The 18,530-nt window shown below is 43.3% G+C and overlaps 1 pseudogene; it reads right to left on the reverse strand.

Annotated features, from left to right (window-relative positions):
* Positions 1–3,570: 3,570 nt before the first annotated feature.
* Positions 3,571–4,558, reverse strand: LOC102836776 (annotated as a pseudogene).
* Between the last annotated feature and the right edge of the window lie 13,972 nt (positions 4,559–18,530).

An 18,530-nucleotide genomic window follows, 5' to 3' on the forward strand; every position in this document is an offset into this window, starting at 1 on the left:
TGGGCAAGACCAGTGTCTGTCCTCACATGGATCCCTGTCGGATCCATGTCGTCAAGCACTGTGGTTTGGCCTTTACCCTACAGGATGGAGAAAAACAGAAGATAGAGAAACCCCTGTGTCTGCTGTATTCTGAGGAATGAAAGCAGAAATGATGTATAATTTAGGGCAGGAGTCAAATCCAAGGCACTTCTACTCCCCCCTTCCTCAGCAAAGCTCTGGGCAATAGAGCTGGTTGCGAATGTTAATTGGGCACAACTTAACTTGATCTGACTGCATTAGCTTTGCTATAATAATCCATAAAATGCAGAGTGTGCATCAGATGCAAGTTTATTGTGTAAAAGGGTAGTTACCAGCTATATCTTAATCATATTAATTGAAGTTTTAGAGCAGATGGCTTTCCTCTTCAAGCCACATTTTATTACATTCCATTAGCATCATCTTAATGGCAGTGCGATAGTAGAAATTCTGGATATTAAAACAATTTTCTGATGCTTCGACTCCATTTTCTGTGCCGTTAACTTGAATGCTGGCCTGGTTAGTCAGGGTATCTCTGCTGATTGAAATGCGCTTTTTCTCTGTTGTGCCTGCAGGGAATCCAGAAACACCTTGTATACCCCAATTTCAACATTTAGAAGGATATTACCAAGCTAACTGTTTTCCTGGCCTGCAAAGAATCTTGATGTAGAAATATGGCTGGTCGTAGGCCCAAAAGTGTTTAAGCATTAAAGAGCAAAGATGTCAGTTTTAGGACTGAGGTACACTTGATCCAAGCCATGGTATTTTCAATAACCTCTTAGGCATATGAAAGCTGGATAGTGAATAAGGAAGACCATAGAAGAATTGATGCTTTTGAGTTATGGTGTTGGAGGAGAATATTGAAAGTGCCAAAAGAACCAACAGATCTGTGTTAGAAGAAGTGCAGCCAGAGTGCTCCTTGGAGGCCAGATGGCCAAACTTCATCTCTCATACTCTGGACATATTGTCAGGAGGGACCAGTCGCTGGAGAAGGATATCATGTTTGGTAAGGTGGAGGGTCAGAGAAAAAGAGGAAGACCCCTAGCGAAAAGGATTGGCAAAGTGGCAGCATCAATGGGCTCAAGCATGGCAGCAATAGTGAGGTTGGCTCAGGATTGGACAGTTGTTTTGTTCTGCTGTGCATAAGGTCGCTATGAGTTGGTACTGACTCGATGACACCTAACAACAACAACAAATATGCATGTGAGGAGTCCTGGTGTGGTGCTGTGGACTAATGCACTGAACTGCAAAGTTTTTTTGAAGCACAAGGTTCAAAGCTCACCAGTTGCTCCCTTGAAGCTCTATACAGGGTCGCTATGGATCAGAATTGACTTGATGGCACTTAACAATAGCAACAACAATATGCATGTGAAAATTGGGCAATGAATAAGGAAGCTCTTACAAGAATAAATACACTTGAATAATGGTGTTGGTATTAAAAGTACCGCAGACTGCCAGAAGAACCCACAAATCTGTGTTGGGAGAAGGACAGCCAGAATTTTCCTTAGAAGCCAGAAGGCTGAGATTTCATCTCTCATACTTTGGCCATGTTATCAGGAGGGACCAGTCTCTGAGGTAGGACATCATGCTTGGTAAAGTGGAGGGTCAGTGAAAAAGAGGAAGATCCTCAATGAGATCTCAAAGATAACAATTGTGAGGATGGTACAAGACGGGGCAGTGCTGCCTTCTGTTGTTCATGGGATCTCTATGAGTCAGAAATGGCTTGAAGGCACCGAATAACAACAACCGCAACAATGAAAGCCCCAAATGGGCCTGCACACTTTATATCCTACCTGCCTGCTTTTGTTCTTTTCTTTTCTTCCTTTCCCTCCCTGCTGATTCCAAAATGGATATGAGCTGGGTTATAAAACATATACTGCTGTTAGGTGCTACTTAGTCAGTTGTGACTCTCAGCCGCCATCGTCCAGCGCCATCCTCACAGTCCTGGCTGTGTTTGATGCAGCCCTGGTATCAATTCATCTCACGAAAGGGCTTCCTCTTTCATTTTAAAATCTGTTCAGCACTTTTATGTCATTTCTTCCTTTAGCTTCAGCTATTCTACACTCAAGAGCAAGTTTCAGAGTCTCTTTTTAACATCCATTTTGGTGTTTTCTTGTCTTTTTAGTTTTTAATATATGCCGTACTCGATGGCCTCCCACTGTTAGTCTTGTCTGTGGTCATTATTGTGTAAGGCATCACATCTGTGCTAGATGATGATATTGAGCTTCTCCATCATCTCTTTACACAGTTGTAGCCCTGGTGTGGTGCTGTAAGATAAACACTGGACCACAAGGTCAGTTTAAACCACAAGGTTGGCAGTTCAAATTCACCAGCCTCTCCTTGACTCAGTGATGCTTAAAAACATCAAAAATCAGTTTGGATCTTTGTAGTCCAACTGGTGAGGTCCATGTGTATAAGTCACCGTTTGTGTTGTTGAAAAAAGTATCTAATGAATGAGTCTTCTTCAACTTGTCAGTTCTGGCACAGTAGAACATATGATTGTCCAATTCAAAATGGCCATAACCAGTCCATTTCAGCTCACTAATGTGTAGGATCTGTTCCACAGTCTTATTCTGACTGATGATATTTAGCTTCTTCCATCATTTCCTTCCACAGATGTAGCCCTGGTATGCAGTCATAGGTTAAGCATTCGATCTCAAGGTCAGTTTGAACTGCAAGACTGGTGGTTCAAACTCACTAGCTACTCCTTGGAAACCCTATACCACATCACTATGAGTTGGAAGTGACTCAACGGCACTTAACACCAACAACGTATATGATATTAATCTCTATACAAAACTTTTCATTTTTATAACTTCCTATCTTCCTAAGTTCATACTTCATACATTTCATGTTCCACTCATTAATGAATGTTTGCAGCTTTTTGTCTCATTTTGAGTCATGCTACATCAGTAAATGAAGGTCCCCAAATCTTTACTCCATCTATGTCAATAAGATCGATTCTACTTTGAGGAGGCATCTCTCTCCCAGTATTTTGAGTGCCTTCCAACATGAGGGTTCATCTTTTGGCATTAAGTCAGACAATGCTTTGTTACTGAGTAAGGCTTTTGTTGTTTTTTAAGATATGATCTGGCTTATTTTGCCTTAGAAAGGTGGTCTTGAGAGTGGTGGATGCCACCCTGTCCTGGGCAGAGGAAGTGCCAGAGGGCCACTTAAGACCAGTTGTGGGAGAAGCAGGGGCCACATAGCCTTGGAATGTGGTAAGGTCAGGCAAGAACCAGAGGCAGTTGTGGTCAGCTGGGGCAGGAAGCCCCTGCCACCCGGGGTGGAAGGCACACTGGGACCAGGCCATGGCTACAGGAGCTGTGGATGCAAGCCATATAAACACCTCAGGAAGCAGGGTACGGGGGTCACACAACACAGAACACGAGATTCAGATTCACAGGCAAGAGGGACCCCCAGTCATGGCCCAGCTTGGCATACAAATCACACACAAATCACACGGGGACACATGGCACTATGGACACACATGGACTCGAGGGACACACAATCAGACATGGGCCATAGAATTTGCAGGACACAGGCAGAGACCTTTTAGCATGCTGCTCTGCAATCACATGAGATGTGGGAGGGTTGGTCTGGAAGCCCCAACCTGGGCTCTGTTGTCTTCCACACCTTGTTGAGCAGCTTCACCACCTCGTTATAGATGACAAACACAATGGCCTCATCTAGGCACACCCAGCCCAGCCCGTGGATGATACCTCTGTGGAACGTCTTGAGGCCCTCATTCCTCAGAATCTGCAGGCAGCTGTATCAAGTCTTTCCGTACTAGTGTGCCTCTAGGCCCCATATCCTGGTCTTAACCATGTCAGGAGTGGTCCCAAAGATGGCGCTAGTGACCAGTGGGATCACGGGCTTGTTGGGGTTTTCACCTAACTACCAAGTGCACAAGGAGGTTGGCTGGAGCCCTGCTTCAGTATGGTGGCCGTGACACTCTGGTATGTGGCTTTTAGCCCTTACTCCCGTACATCTCCCGGGCACCATGGAAGAATCCTTTGTACTTGGGTTTAGAGGAGGTCTGGTAGTGGATGGACTTCACCTTTACAATCTCCATGGGGCACATGACCACCACGGCGTCAGCTCCCATGGCACCTAAGCGGCACAGTGCTGTCCAGTTGTCCTTGGGGGTCACGTATGTGGTTGCTGAGAAACTAGAACATACTGAACCTGATGGCCTCTTTGGGGACAGAGCCTGAGAGCAGGGAGCTGAGACCGGTAGTATCCACCCACGATGCCATGGCTGCAGATGGTCCTGATGCCATGGTAAGGTGGCAGGGGTGCGGGCTCATCCAGCTGCAGTTATGTCTTCATGCATCTCAATGGGGAAGGGATGCAGATCTCCACGCCGCCCTCTAGGCAGCCTGCCCAGATCGCTTTCCCAGTGCATCGGCTTGGCTTTCCCCAACACGGATGCAACAGCCACCAGGGCACAGGGGGTGGTGGTAGTGGGGACCTCGGGCTGCTGGCGGGTGGAGAGGTGGGGTGCCCAGCTGGCATCCGGTCCAAGCCTCCTGCGTTCCATGTTTGGTCCACTGCTAGTTTCTTCAGAAGCAGACCGCCATGTCTCTCTTCTGAGTCTCTCATAGTCTGGCAGTTCCACAGGAACGTGTCCACCATGGGTGACCGTGCTGGTATTTGAAATCCTGGTGACATAGCTTATGGCATCATAGCAAGTCACTGACAGATGAGTGGTAGTAAAAATATATTTTGAAAATAGTGTAACACAATAAAAAATAAATATGATCCGAGTAAAGAAATCTTTGTATTGAAATCCTAACTTCCTAGTTCCATGGCTAAACACTCAACCTGCTGGTTCTGGTATAAGCTGACCCAGTCTTCCAGTCTGTCTGACCCCTAGTTCAGTGTTCACACCCCTCTAGTTCACTGTCTACTGTGTAGTTGAAAAGGAGTCAACCACTTAGTGTCCTCCACACTCTAGCTCCTCATAACCAGAATTCAGTCACATATAAGAGCTGGACAGGATGACCATTGGGAAATACCAGATGATCTGGAGGAAACAAAATGATTAATACCTTCAGTTTGTATATAGTTTTCCCGATTCTTTAAAGTGTTTTCACACAGTTGACTGGGCTTTTATCCCCATGCCATCTTGTGCACTAGATGGAGCATTGCTCTTGTTAGTTGCTGTTGAGTTGGCCCTGACTCATGGCAGCCCCCACCCTCATGATTGTTACTGTATTTGAGTCCATTGATGTGGCTGTTATGTGGTGCCTTCAAACTAGTGAGTTTCACTGTGCAGGACAATATTCTGTTGTGACCCATAGAGTTTCATTGGCTAACTCTCAGAAGTAGAGCATCAGATCTTTCCTCTTACCCTGTCTTTTAATCTGGAAATCCTACTGAAACTTGTCACATAGCTTCTGGTATCATAACCACATTGAAGACATCATAGATATCTCCATATGGCAGGCTGATAGAGGTAGGGGAGATTGAGTATGCGATTCTCCCATTTGACAGATAAGCAAACTGACCCTGGAGAAGATAAATGACACATCCCGATAATATCCTGAGTTGTTACTATGTGAGGGTGAATGAAATAACAATATGAACACTTGGGGATCCTAATGAAGAAACATGCTACATAAGTCGAAGGTATTCTTATATTTTAATAAAACCTAATAATATATATTTTGAGAGTAAAATATTATAAATATGATTCTTCCCTCTCCATTTGGCTATTGATTTGGGAATAAAATTTATCTAGATAGGAAAACACAGTGGAGCCAGTGTTTGAGTCCCAGTTGTAGAGCTTCATTTATACACACTTGGTGCTCAGTTAGCCCCAGTAAGAATCCTAAGCATTAGCACGATTATTTATGTGCTACTTTTATGCTAATGCTATTGAAGTGCCTACCAGGACTTTTGGCCCTCAAATAACGTATCTTCTAACATCATGTGAGCTGGTGAGCTATTTGTGTACCATGTGCTATCCATTCAGAAGGGATATCCTGATGGCTTATATCTCCAGAAACCTTATAATAGCAGCCCTAAATACGGATGTCAAAACACATCACCCTCTGGGGAAGCTGCAGCCATTCAAGATTGCATGTTTAAATGACAGAAACAGAAAAATGTAACTCTTGAATTTACTTACAAAGCTCTGAAAGGTTTTATCTTGGGAAGAGCCATGTATCAAGACCGTCAAGGAGGTGGGGAGAGGAGGCTGCGTTGTTCCTGTGGTCCTTGGAGGATCCTTCAGGCAGTGGCAGGCCAGTCCCAATTGTCAAGTCCCTGTCCTGTCATTTTTCAAGCAAATAGGCCATGTCACAGTAGATTATGCTGGTGTGCTGAAGAGAACACTGTGGTTGGAAATACATTTGAAATTGAAAAAGTTTCCTCCAATTCAGTGGTATTGAGGAAAGATATTCTGGAAGGACTTGGTAGACTGTGTGCATGTAAATTCCTCTGACCCTGGGACAGACCTCCTTCAGGGTTGCATGTGTTGGTCACAAGACAGGGCTTCTCACAAATCACACTATTAGCATATCCAGAAACATCCAGTGACCAAGAAAGCAGGCAATAACAAAAAAGTTTAAATCATTGGTTGAAAACTGGTTTTCTTGGATGGCTATCCTTGGTTCGACTTGTGTAGTGTTTTAAGAAAATATTTAAACAATGAATGAAAAAATTACACATAAAATTTCAGATTTCTGACTTTTATGAAAAGATTGAAGATCTAGCTAGCAATTCTAGGCCCATTTTCCACCATGAGAATCTCAGTTTATGGAGTTTGATAGCAACTGCCCCCTTTAGGTGGCATATGTTCTTTCCAATGTGTTACGTTCTTCACTCATTTATTTAAATTTCTTGTCCGACCCTGATGACATTCAAGTTTGGAGATGTGGTTTAAATGTGGCATTCCATACCACCACTGCCTATCTGTTAGTCTGTCATACTGTGGTGGCTTTCAGGTTGCTATGTTGCTAGAAGTTTTGCATCACAGCAACATGTACCAGCAGGGTCAACCATGGTGGACAGGTTCCAGGGAAGCTTCCAGATTAAGACAGCCTAGGAAGAAAGATCTGTTAATCTACTTTTGAAAATTAACAAATGAAAAATTTACAGAGTACAACAAATGTAGTACTCAAAGTTGAAATGCACTCAAAATGCACAGTTGCTGCACAGTAGATCCAAGCCGGACGGGTCACCATGAGTTGGAGCTGAGTCAGCACCAGGTAACACTAACAATCCCAAGTTCTTCAAAGGCATGCCTGTTTAGTTCTTCCTTGTGGAGTTTCTTCTCTTCACTCTTCCAAAGCCAAGCCCATGAAGGTCAACTTTTCAGGAAGTATTTCTTCCCCAGTTTTATAAATGTGAATATAAATAAAGACAAAAATATGAATAAAAGCACTAGACCGCTAAACACAAGGTCAGCGGCTCAAATCCACAAGCCACGCTTCAGAAACCCGATACAGGATTGGTATGAGTTGGAACCAACTCACAACACTTAACAGCAACATACATATATTTAGCCTGCCAGCCACTCTGCGGGAGAGAGACGAGTCTTTCTGCTCCTGCAAAGATTTTTAAAAAAACCTTGGCAACCCTATGCAAGGTTGTTGTGAGTTTGAACCAACTCAATGGCATTTAACAACAACAGCAACATATACGTATATGTGAGTATATATGTATATGTTAAGGAGCTCTGGTAGTGCAGTGGTTACGAATCAGGCTGCTAACCTCAGGGTCAGCAGTTCGAAACTACCAGATGTTCTATGGGAGAAAGATGAGACTTTCTGCTCCTTGAAAGATTTATAGCTTCGGAAACCTTGTATAGGGTTGCTATGAGTTGGAACCGACTCCGCAGCACATAACCACCACCATGTATTAAGTGTCTTCGAGTCAGTTCCAACCCATATTGACCCTATATAGGGTTTCCGAGGAGTGGCTGGTGAGCTTGAACTACCAGCCTTTCAAACCAACTTTGCAGTCCCACGAATTAAGCCTCAGCGCCACACCAGGACTCCATATATACATGTATATACAAGTGGCGGTGGTGTGCTGTGGAGTCAGTTCAGAATCATAGCAACTCTGCATAGGGTTTCCGAGGCTGTAAATCTTCATAGGAGCAGAAAGCCTCACCTTTCTGCCATGGAATGACTGGTAGTTTCAAACTGCTGACCTTTAGGCTGCCAGCCCAATACACTATATCTTTCTATCTATGTATCTATTTATGTCTCTATCTATGTATCTATGTATCTACGTATCTACCTATCTATCTATCTATCTATGTATCTATCTATCTATGTATCTATCTATCTATCTATCTATCTATCTATCTATCTATCTATCTATCTATCTATCTATCTTTATTATTGGTTGTTGTTGAAAAGTGCCCTAGAGTTGGTTCTGACTCATAGTTCATAGTGACCCTTTATAGGGTTTCTGAGGAGTGGTGAATATAAGCCTCCCACCCTATGGTTCAAACTGACCTTGAAGTGAAGTCAAGTGCTTATCCTATAGTACCACACCAGGACTCCAAAAGTTGGTTTGTCAGGAGTGGGATTCAAAACCATGCCTCCAGGGGAGACCGTAATCTGAACACAGCACCTTAGATCACTCAGCCATATGTGTTGTTGTTAATATGTGTGTGTGTGTGTGTGTGTAGTCCTCCTCTTTCCTTTCCTATCTTGAATGAGAAAGGATATAGCTTTAAAATTTTTGTTGTTGTTGCCAGGTGCCAGCAAGTTAGTTCCAACTCATAGTGTCCAACAGAATGAAGCACTGCCTGGGCCGGCACCATCGCACGATTGTTCTATCTGAGCCCATTGTTGCAACCACTGTGTTAATCCAGCTCATTGATGACCTTCCTAGTTTTCACTGACTTTACCAACCATGATGTCCTTTTCCAGTGATCAGTTCCTCCTGATAATATATACAAAGTATGACTTACCATCTTTGTTTCTAATAAAAAATTAGAGAGAAGCCATTTCATATTTATTTTGAAGCTGAAGATTTAGGCAAAGAATCCCCTCCCGTTGCCTCCAGTGCTTGCTGCCTGTTTTGTTCTTCTAATAGCAAGAGAGGGCAGAATTTTAATAATATCTCTCTGGAATGACTTTCTTCATGCATGAATTATTTCTCATTTACAAAGGTTTAGGAAATGCTTTTTTTCCTCTTTTCTATTTTGCTGTGAAAAGTGATGACTATTTGCATTGCTCGACGCATTGCTGTCAGAACTTATGAGGCTGAAGCAGGCCTGTTTTCTCATGGAGTCCCTGTCCAGCAGCCAGTTCAGCTAGGCACATCCTTGAATAGTGCTCTTGTCAAGGCACGTACATGAATGCCACAGTCACAGTGGCTAATGGCAGGTGACTGAAGTAGCTGCCCTGCTGGCAGAGAACAAAGGCAAATGATAGGCTGGAGCGGATGGCTCTTGTTTGGTTTTGCTTCTGGACAGGGAAGTAGAGTTGGCCGCTCTGCTGCGTGAGAAAAGAGTGAGGTAGATATGCTGCAGTAGGAACACTGGGGGAGACCTGGGTTCAACCCCCAGACAGTGCACTTCATGTACAGTCATCTTATTGTGATGCTGACAAGCTTCCGTGAAGCTTCTAGACAAAGACAGGCTAGGAATAAAAGCCTGGAGATCTGCTTCTAAACCTGGCCAATGAAAACCCTGTGACTCACAGCAGTCCAATCCCTCCCCCATGATGGAGGTGATGCAGGACTAGACAGCACTTCATTCCATTGTGTATGGGATTGCCAAGAGTCCGCCTATGGCAGCAGCTCACAGCAGACATGCTGAGCAAGACAGAAATAAAGTGCAGAGCAAGAGATCCCCTGAGCTCTCTTCAGGGTCCCAGTCCCCAGTTCTGCTCTGTCCACTGGGTTCCATAAGACATGTATTTTTCCATTTATCTTTCTTGCTTGATGCTGTCAACTTCAATGAAGATATGTTTATGATAAGTGGAAGAATTGCAACATATTCAAAGTTACTCTGAGACTGGCATGACCTTTAAACATTCACCTTGCCAGTTCCCCTTCAGCAACTTCATGCCTTCCCCCTTTTCATATCATACTCCCTGGATGCTGTTTTAACATCCTATGACCACAATTGAACATGGGGTAGACACAGCTGCTTCACTTCCTAGGGCAAATCCTTTGGGATGAGGTTGTTGTTGTTGATGATGGAATCCCATCAAGTTGATTCCAACCCATAGGGACCCTGTAAAGGGTTTCCAAGGAGCAGCTGGTTAGCTTGAACCTCTGACCTTGCAGTTTATAGCAACGTTGCAGTCCAGCACATTAACCCATAGCGCCACATAGGTCTATTCCATTTCTCTAAATGTCAATTAGGACCAGTTGACACAGCCCCATCTGGATACGGGGAATCTGGACATGTTTCTGCCACTGCAGGCAGGAGATAAGAGGTGACTGCTTTGTTGGGTGCTGAGGAAGGGAAGTTTTTATAATGAGAGGAGGCAGGCCAGTAAACTGCTCACAACAGCATTCCTTTGCAGAGAAAACTGTTCCTCTACTGAGCCCTAGATTGTTTTGAACTTCCTCCCTGGTCCTCTTCTCTGAGGAGGAAGACTTTTGCCTCCATTTCTTGGAGGCATACAGGATACACTTTCAGGGAACTTGAAGCCCAATATAAAAATATTTCCACAGCAGAGACTGTCTTCTGCCTAAAGAATACTGTGCATGATCCTGCTCGACTTTACTTAGTCAACCTCAGCCATCCAACCCTTTTCCCAATTCCTTTCAACACAAACCCTCAGATACTTTGTAATTGTCATTTTTATGCAGTTCCTATCTCCTTTGAAAACACCCTTCCACCACCATGGAAATAGATCATTGCAGCCATAGGTATTTTCTTCCCTTAACCATAGCTGATCAGATCACAGTGGATCTAGGGAATCTCTTAGAGACACTAGTTGCAGAGCAAGTATGGAATGGTTTATAAGCTTGGTGGCTGTGGGATATGAGTTGAGGGCATCCAGGCTTGGTCATGTGCAGGTAGAACAAATAAAGTGGGCCTAAGAGATGTCAGGCATGGGAAAGCAGTAGACAGAGGTCATCTGTCTGGGATCCTGTCAGTATTCCAGTTGTTGTTTCTGTCTGTCTGGACAACCAGACACATTTTCTTAAGTATCAGGAGAGAGTTTATAATAAGGTCACTTCTTATTGAGTTATAATTTATAAACATCAAATTACTCAAATCATGAGTGGGTTGCTGTTTCCTGACAAGCCATTTCCCCATGTATTGACCAGGTCATTGTCCTCCCTTTGTTTGTGTTGCCCCACTTCAACAGTGTCCTCCCCATTGTTCTCTGGCCCCAGAGTCTTCCCATCCTATAAGGCTGCCTGCTCCAGAAACCCTCACAGCTTTCTCTCATCCAGAAAGCCTCCTTGTACTTTGACCCTAAGAACATGATTCTACAATGTGTCACATTTAAGTTAAACCAACTTGAAATGTCCTAAGCCTGTGCTGAGTAATGGGGAACCCAAAGACATGAGACAATCTGTCCTACCACCCCAGGCCTCTCCAGAGCTCACACTAGAGGAGGCAGAATGTAGAAAGCCAGCCTCAATGGCTTATCTTTCTTTTAGGGGAAGAAGGGGATCCTGAGGGAAAGTTGGAAAGTAGGCAATACTGGAATTTAAGAATAGATGACGTTTACCAGGTACACAAGGAGGGGAAGGATCTTCCACACTTACAATGTGTAGCTCAGGTCCTTATGAGCAAGAAAGACTCCCTAACTGCTCTAGCTATTGGTCTGGGATGAAGAAACTGCTTCCTGATTTGAGAATCTCTCTTTTACCCTTCATGTCCTTCAGAATTTCTTCACCCTCTTTCTTGTCTACTTTAATTGCTAGTTTTCCTTAAGAGATCCAGTAGGCTCAGTATCTGCAAATCATGCACACACACAAAATATGGTAATGAAACCAGTGTGGAAGTATATTTAAGACATGAAGAAGAAAGGGAAAAGCAACAACAGAAAACCCTTTTCCTACAGGGATTACAAAGGAGGCAAGAATGAAAGCTAACAGGAATGAAGACAGTGTCCGTCCTCTAAAGGCCAAAACTTGGTAAATAAAGAAGCCCACATATAGAAATGTCCCAGTCTTAGCATCAAAGTGCAGAGGCAATGTTGGACTTGTCTGATTTTGTAGAAAAACGGAAGCAGCCTGACTTATTTGTAAGAGGCACTTGTGGACTCTGCTCCTGTCCCATCTCAGTCTTCTCTATGTCCTCTCAATTCTTTGCACATTCAGGACTCAGGAAGCATTTGCTCTAACAAATGAAATTGATTTAGAAGTCACTACTTAGTTACCCAGTCACAAATGTTTGCCTGATTTACTGCCAGCACCTTCAGCAAATTGAGTGATAGACCAAAAATATACCGTAAGGTGTTAAAGAGAATTCTGAGCACTGTCTTTCTTATGAAACATCTTTTTTTTTTTTTTCATCCATCTTTTTTTCTTGACAAGGCTTTGAAATAATGAGCGTTTGTAAGTGGTATATGAGTGTCCTTTGTTTCTTATAGCTGTGAAAAACAAAAGGAGTTTGATTAATCCCACCTTTCTTGTCATCTAACCTTGGTGGATATGTGAATTGGTTCTTCACATATCTTCAGGGAGAAGAGTTTGACAGTATCTATCAAAATTGTAGAGTCCTGGTGTGGCACTGGAGGATAAACACTGGACTATAAGGTTGGTGGTTCAAACCCACCAGCCGCTCCATGGAAACCCAATATATTGTTGTTATGGGTTAGAGTCAACTTGAGGACACTTAATAACAACAACAACAACATCAAAAGTGTAAGAACATCTTTCCCTCTATTCAGTAATCCTAATTCTAGGAATTCTGTTCCGGTTAACTATTTCTGCAGAACAAACCATCATAAATCTAGTGGCTTAAAATAACAGCTGCTCACAGCTGTCAGTTTACTAGACTCAACTGGGCATGTGAGTCTCCCTTAGATTCTCTCTGTGGCTGAGGATGTGGTCATGTGAAGGCTCAACTGGGCTAGACATCCTAGATGATTTACTCCCCTGGCTGGCAGTTGGTATTAGCTAGCAACTGAGAGCTCAGCTGAGCTTGTCAACTGAAGTACTTTAATATCACCTCTTCATGTGGCTTAGGCTTCTAATAGCATGTCTGCTGGATCCCAAGAGGAAGTGTCTCATGAGAAGTGCTCCAAAAGACTAAGAATGGACACACCAGGCTAATTAAGAGTGATGCCCAGGATTGATACTGTCATTTCTGCCATGTTCTATTGGTCACTGGGTCCACCTTCCCACCATCGACCCTTCACATGTTCTTTGAAATGTTTCTCCAAATCTTTTCTTCTTGTTTTATAAAATACTAGAAGTCCTTTTTATACTGTTTTTGTTGCCCCTGCCCCCCAACTCCCCAGGTACGGTTCTTCAGTGCTAAGCAAAAGAAAATGGTTGTAAACAGGGGATAATTTATTGGGGGAGAAGTTTGAGGAGCCAGGCTTGAAACAGGCAGGGCATGCTCAGATGTTTCTTCTGTGTTCTGCTGTGGGAATGAATTAATTTTATGATTGATTTTCGTCCTTGTTCCTTAGTTCAAGAGTCAGTGTTCCAGGAGAGAGACCCTGGGTGGACAAACTTAAGTCAGCAGCAAGCTTTCCTCTGTGGAAAGTGGAGGAGAAATCTGGCAAAAGGAACTTCCAGGGACATGTATAGCTCCTACAACAAGAAGATGGTGGTGGTGGTTATGCACCGTGGAGTTGGTTCCGACTTATAGCGACCCTGTACAGAGTTTCTGAGGCTGCAAATCTTTACGGGAGCAGAGAGCTTCATCTTTCTCCTGAGGAGCAGCTGGTAGTTTCGAACTGTTAACCTTGAGATTCGCAGCCTGATTCGTAACCACTACCCTACCAGAACAAGAGGATCAACACCTAGATTTCCATCCCAGCATGGTTTTATCCAGTGTTCAAAAGGCTATACCCCAAAAGGGATAACGGATGCTGAATGAATAACCAATGATGGATGTCCCTCCATAATGTGTTTATTTTCTAGCAGCTCCTCCTGATGTTACATGCTACATTCACAGCCAGATAGGAATCTGTGGTGTGGTCCAAGGAGGACAGACTTTAAAGCTAATACATCTGGCTGGGTCACCTACTGGCTGGGTAACCATAGATAATGACTCACTCTTTCCTGAACTCGGTTTCCTTACTGTAAAATGGAGAAGGTACCTGACTTTCAGGGTTCTTGTAAGGATTAGAGATAACCTCTATAATGTACTTTGCACACTCTTAATTGCAGCCTTGATTCTTTAAATAGAACTCCCTTTCTCCCTCACCAACGTAAGACCTCTGTCCTTCCTCTATGATAGGAGATATACGTACTAACCAAGAGAAGTGGCTGTTAGGTCCAGTCATTGGTGGGCTGGGTGTGAGCTGAAAACTTAAGAACACAATGGGAAGGAAGTGTGGTTGACAAGAGTCCCCTGCCCACCCCAAGATGGTGGTAGGTACCTATACTGAGAGCTTTGGCAGGACTCAAGTTGCATGTCCATGTGATGAGTCTGAGCACAGATGCTCTCCTAGTGGTTGCTACTTCACAGGACACTGGGCACATTTGGTGCTATTTTAAGCTCCGACTCCACATGCAGTTATATTTCTCCTCTTTTATTCCAAGGCTTTTCTGTTCTTTAAACAGAACTTTGTTCTATTTCATGTTTGCTGGCCCTCGAACAGTAATGGGATGAGTTCATGACTCCTGCCATCCTCAGAATTGCCTGGCTTTGAGATTGTATTCAGGATCTTTTAATGGGGCTTTAATATCAGGTGCAAAATGAAACCTTTCCTAAGTCTTTATAACATGTTTGAAGGGACAAAGTGGTCTTGTCATAGGCTGCTGCGATGCTTTCAGAGGTTTGTCACAATTCATCTTGTAACAGATGGACTCTTCATTAGGTTTCTACATTGCTTTCACCTGGGAATTCAACGTCTTTGGGTGATAGAGAGATTTGGTTTCAGCAACAGATAATTACTCCCTTTCTTATGCTGACCTTTAGAACAAAGATTATCAACAAATTCAAATTCTTCTGCATTTTTCTCTTTTGCTAGAATGGAATGCTGGAAGTAGGTGAATAAATGATAAGCTTTCTTTGAAACCACTTGACTTGGACTCGCATACCAGAAACAAGCTTATTAGTGTTTGGCGGGGGCTGCAATAACAGATTTCTGGCATTCATGTCCATAAACTTCACTGGTGACAACAGATTCCATTTCTATTGCTCTCGGCATCACTCCAGTGAAAAGCTCAGGTTAAGCCCCTATTGATCTCCATAACACTGAGAAGTTATTCTTCTTTTGGGCTTCCTCCTATCACTCTGACAATTATATCCTTCTTCTGCAAATTCTTCCCAGCCATTAAATATTGAGGAAGCTCAAGGCTCGGTCATAGGAAGACTCTATTCTGTCTTCATCCTTTACTGCTTCTTATGAATTTCATCCACACCCATGACTCCATTACTACACAGACCTATAAATCTCTAGTTGTTGTTGTTTATGGTGCCAGCAAGTTGGTACCGACTCATCGCGACCCTATGCACAACATAACAAAACACTGCTCAGTCCTGGGCCAACCTCACAATTGTTGCCTCGCTTGAGCCCATTGATGTTGCCACTTTGCTAATCCATCTCACTGGGGGTTTTCCTCTATTTATCTGAGCCTCCACCTTACCAAACATAATATCCTTCTCCAGTGACTGGTCCCTCCTGACAATATGTCCAGAGTATGAGAGACAAAGTCTGGCTATCCTAGCCTCCAAGGAACACTCTGGCTGTACTTCTTCCAACACAGATCTGTTTGTTCTTTTGGTAGCCCATAATCCTTTAATTATTCTCCTTCAATACCATAACTCAAAAGCGCCAATTCTTCTACAATCTTCCTTATTCACTGTCCAATCTTCACATGCATATGAGCTTATTGAAAATACCATGGCTTGGGTCAGGCTCACCTTAGTCTCAAGCTGACATCTTTGCTCTTCAACACTTTAAAAAGGTCCTGTGCAGCAGACTTACCTAATGCAGCACATCATTTGATTTATTGGCTGCTGCTTCCATAAAAGTTGATGGTTGATCAAAGAAAAATGAAGACTTTCAATCTTTTCTCCATTGATAAGGTAAAACCTCTAGTTAGAAGAGCCTAAAGCAGTTTGCTGAATCTGAATCTTAAACCCATATGCCTAACTGCCTTTCTACCATCTCTTAGGATGTGTCAAAGTTACCCCAATCTTGGTCTATTATAAGCTGAACTCAAGGTGTCCCCTTAAAGGTTTTTCCTCTTTCAGCATTCCCCATCTCTATGAGTGGCAGCTCCATCCAGTCACCTTCAAACAAGAAATTGAGGTATCTTCTTGATACCCCTTCCCCCGACTCCTTCGTATTCATGCTTTCATCAGCCACTGCAATTTTATCCTTGAAAATTTCTCAAATCAGTCCATTGGGTTTTGCCCTAAAGAGCCCTGGTGGCACAGTGGGTTAAGTATTGGACTGCTAACCCAAGGTTGCCTGTTCAAACCCACAGCTACTTTGTGGGAGAAAGATGAGACTGTTCCTGTATAGGCTGAAATTCTTAGAAACCCATTGGAACAGTTCTACTCTGTCCTCCTATAGGATTGCTGTGAGTGGGACTTGAGTGGACCAGCACCCTGGCTCAAATGATCATCTTTCTGTTCTAGACTACTGGTCTATTTTGTCCCCAGTCCAAATCTGTTTTCCATATCATAAACTTTTTAGCACAAATTTTAATTTACCCTGTTCCTAATATCCTTCAGGTTCTTCTAATTACCTTAAAGATGAAAACCAAAATCTGTAACACACCTGTAAGTCCATTCATATAGTCTGACTGTTGCCTACCTCCAAACTTGTCTTCCTTTCCTGGGCTTGGTAATGTCATACTCAAAGCAAGTATTTCATACGTGTTATTTGCTCTGCCCTCTCCAACCTTTGCCTTATTTTATAAAATGTTTACCTTTGTCCAGATCTCTGCTCAAGTATCACTTCCCCAAGAAAGGCTTTCCCTAGGTTTCCATACAAAAAGAAACATTCTTTGATGGTTACCTGGAGTTGGGTCCTAGTCTGGTGCTGTAGGATAAGCACTGAACCATAAGGTCAGTGGTTCAGACCCACCAGTCACTCCTCAGAAACCCTATACTATTGACTCACTATTGAGTCAGAACCGATTCAATGGCACTTAACAACCACAGAGATGGGAGGGAAGGCAGGGTAAATTACCAATTGGGTGGTAGACACATTTAGTTGGGTGAAGAGGGGGGTCAGCCCAAAATGATAAAGGTAAAGAAAGACATTGGAGTACAAGAGTTTATGGCAGCAGAGGTAAATACTGCTATATACACCATCCTGCAATAAGGGGGATCTACAAGTAGATTCATAGATGGGCACGTAGCCTGAATGGGTATTAAAGGGAAAATGGAAGTATACACACTAATATTTATAGACTTGACAGAGAATATTTTTACATAGATATTTACCTTTGCTAAAAATATATTTATGAATATGGTGAAGTATACAGGAGGTAGAGTTATAAAAACTTGTTAAGTGCTGTCAAGTCTGTTTCAACTCATAGTGACCCTTATAGGGTTTCTGAGGAGCAGCTGGTAGGTTTGAACTGCCCACCTTGTTGTCCACAGTCCAGTGTTGATCCTATAGCACCACACCAAGAGTCCAAAAACTTGTTGTTGTTGTTGTTGTCAGGTGCCATCGAGTTGGAACCGACTCATAGCGACCCCATTCACAGCAGAACGAAACAATGTCCGATCCTGGGCCAACCTCACTACCGCTGCCACACTTGACGCCATCAATGATGCCACCTGGCTGATCCATCTCGTTGGGGGTCTTCCTCTTTTTCTCTGACCCTCCATCTTAGCCAGCATGACATCCTTCTCCAGCGACTGTTCCCTCCGGACAATATGTCCAAAGTATGAGAGACGAAGCTTAGCCTCCAAGGAGCACTCTGGCAGCACTTCTTCCAAAACAGATCTATTGGTTCTTTTGGCAGTCCATGGCACTTTCAGTATTCTCCTCCAACACCACAACTAAAAGGCATCAATTCTTCTAACTTTTTAGACATATCCAAATACCTTGAGGGAATGAATTGCCGGGCCTGGGGCTCAATACCATAGTCTTTGGTGAGTTCTTGTTAAGTACCATTAAGTTGGTACACACTCAGAGTGACCTTACAAATAACAGAATGAAATACTCTCTGGTCCTGCATCAATCTCACATACGGTTGCTACGCTTGAGCCCATTGCTGCTGTCACTGTATCTTGCTGGGAGTCTCCCTCTTTTTCACTTACCCTCCACTTTATCAAGCATGATGTCTTTCTCCAGAGACTGGTCCCTCCTGATACTATGTCTGAAGTATGAGAGACAAAGTGTCACCATCCTGGATTCTAAGAAACATTCTGGCTATATTTTTTTCAATACAGATTTGTTTGTTCTTTTGGCAGTCTATAATACTTT

This window comes from Chrysochloris asiatica, unplaced genomic scaffold (genome assembly GCF_000296735.1).
Source record: "Chrysochloris asiatica unplaced genomic scaffold, ChrAsi1.0 scaffold00204, whole genome shotgun sequence".
NCBI classification, from domain to species: domain Eukaryota; kingdom Metazoa; phylum Chordata; class Mammalia; order Afrosoricida; family Chrysochloridae; genus Chrysochloris; species Chrysochloris asiatica.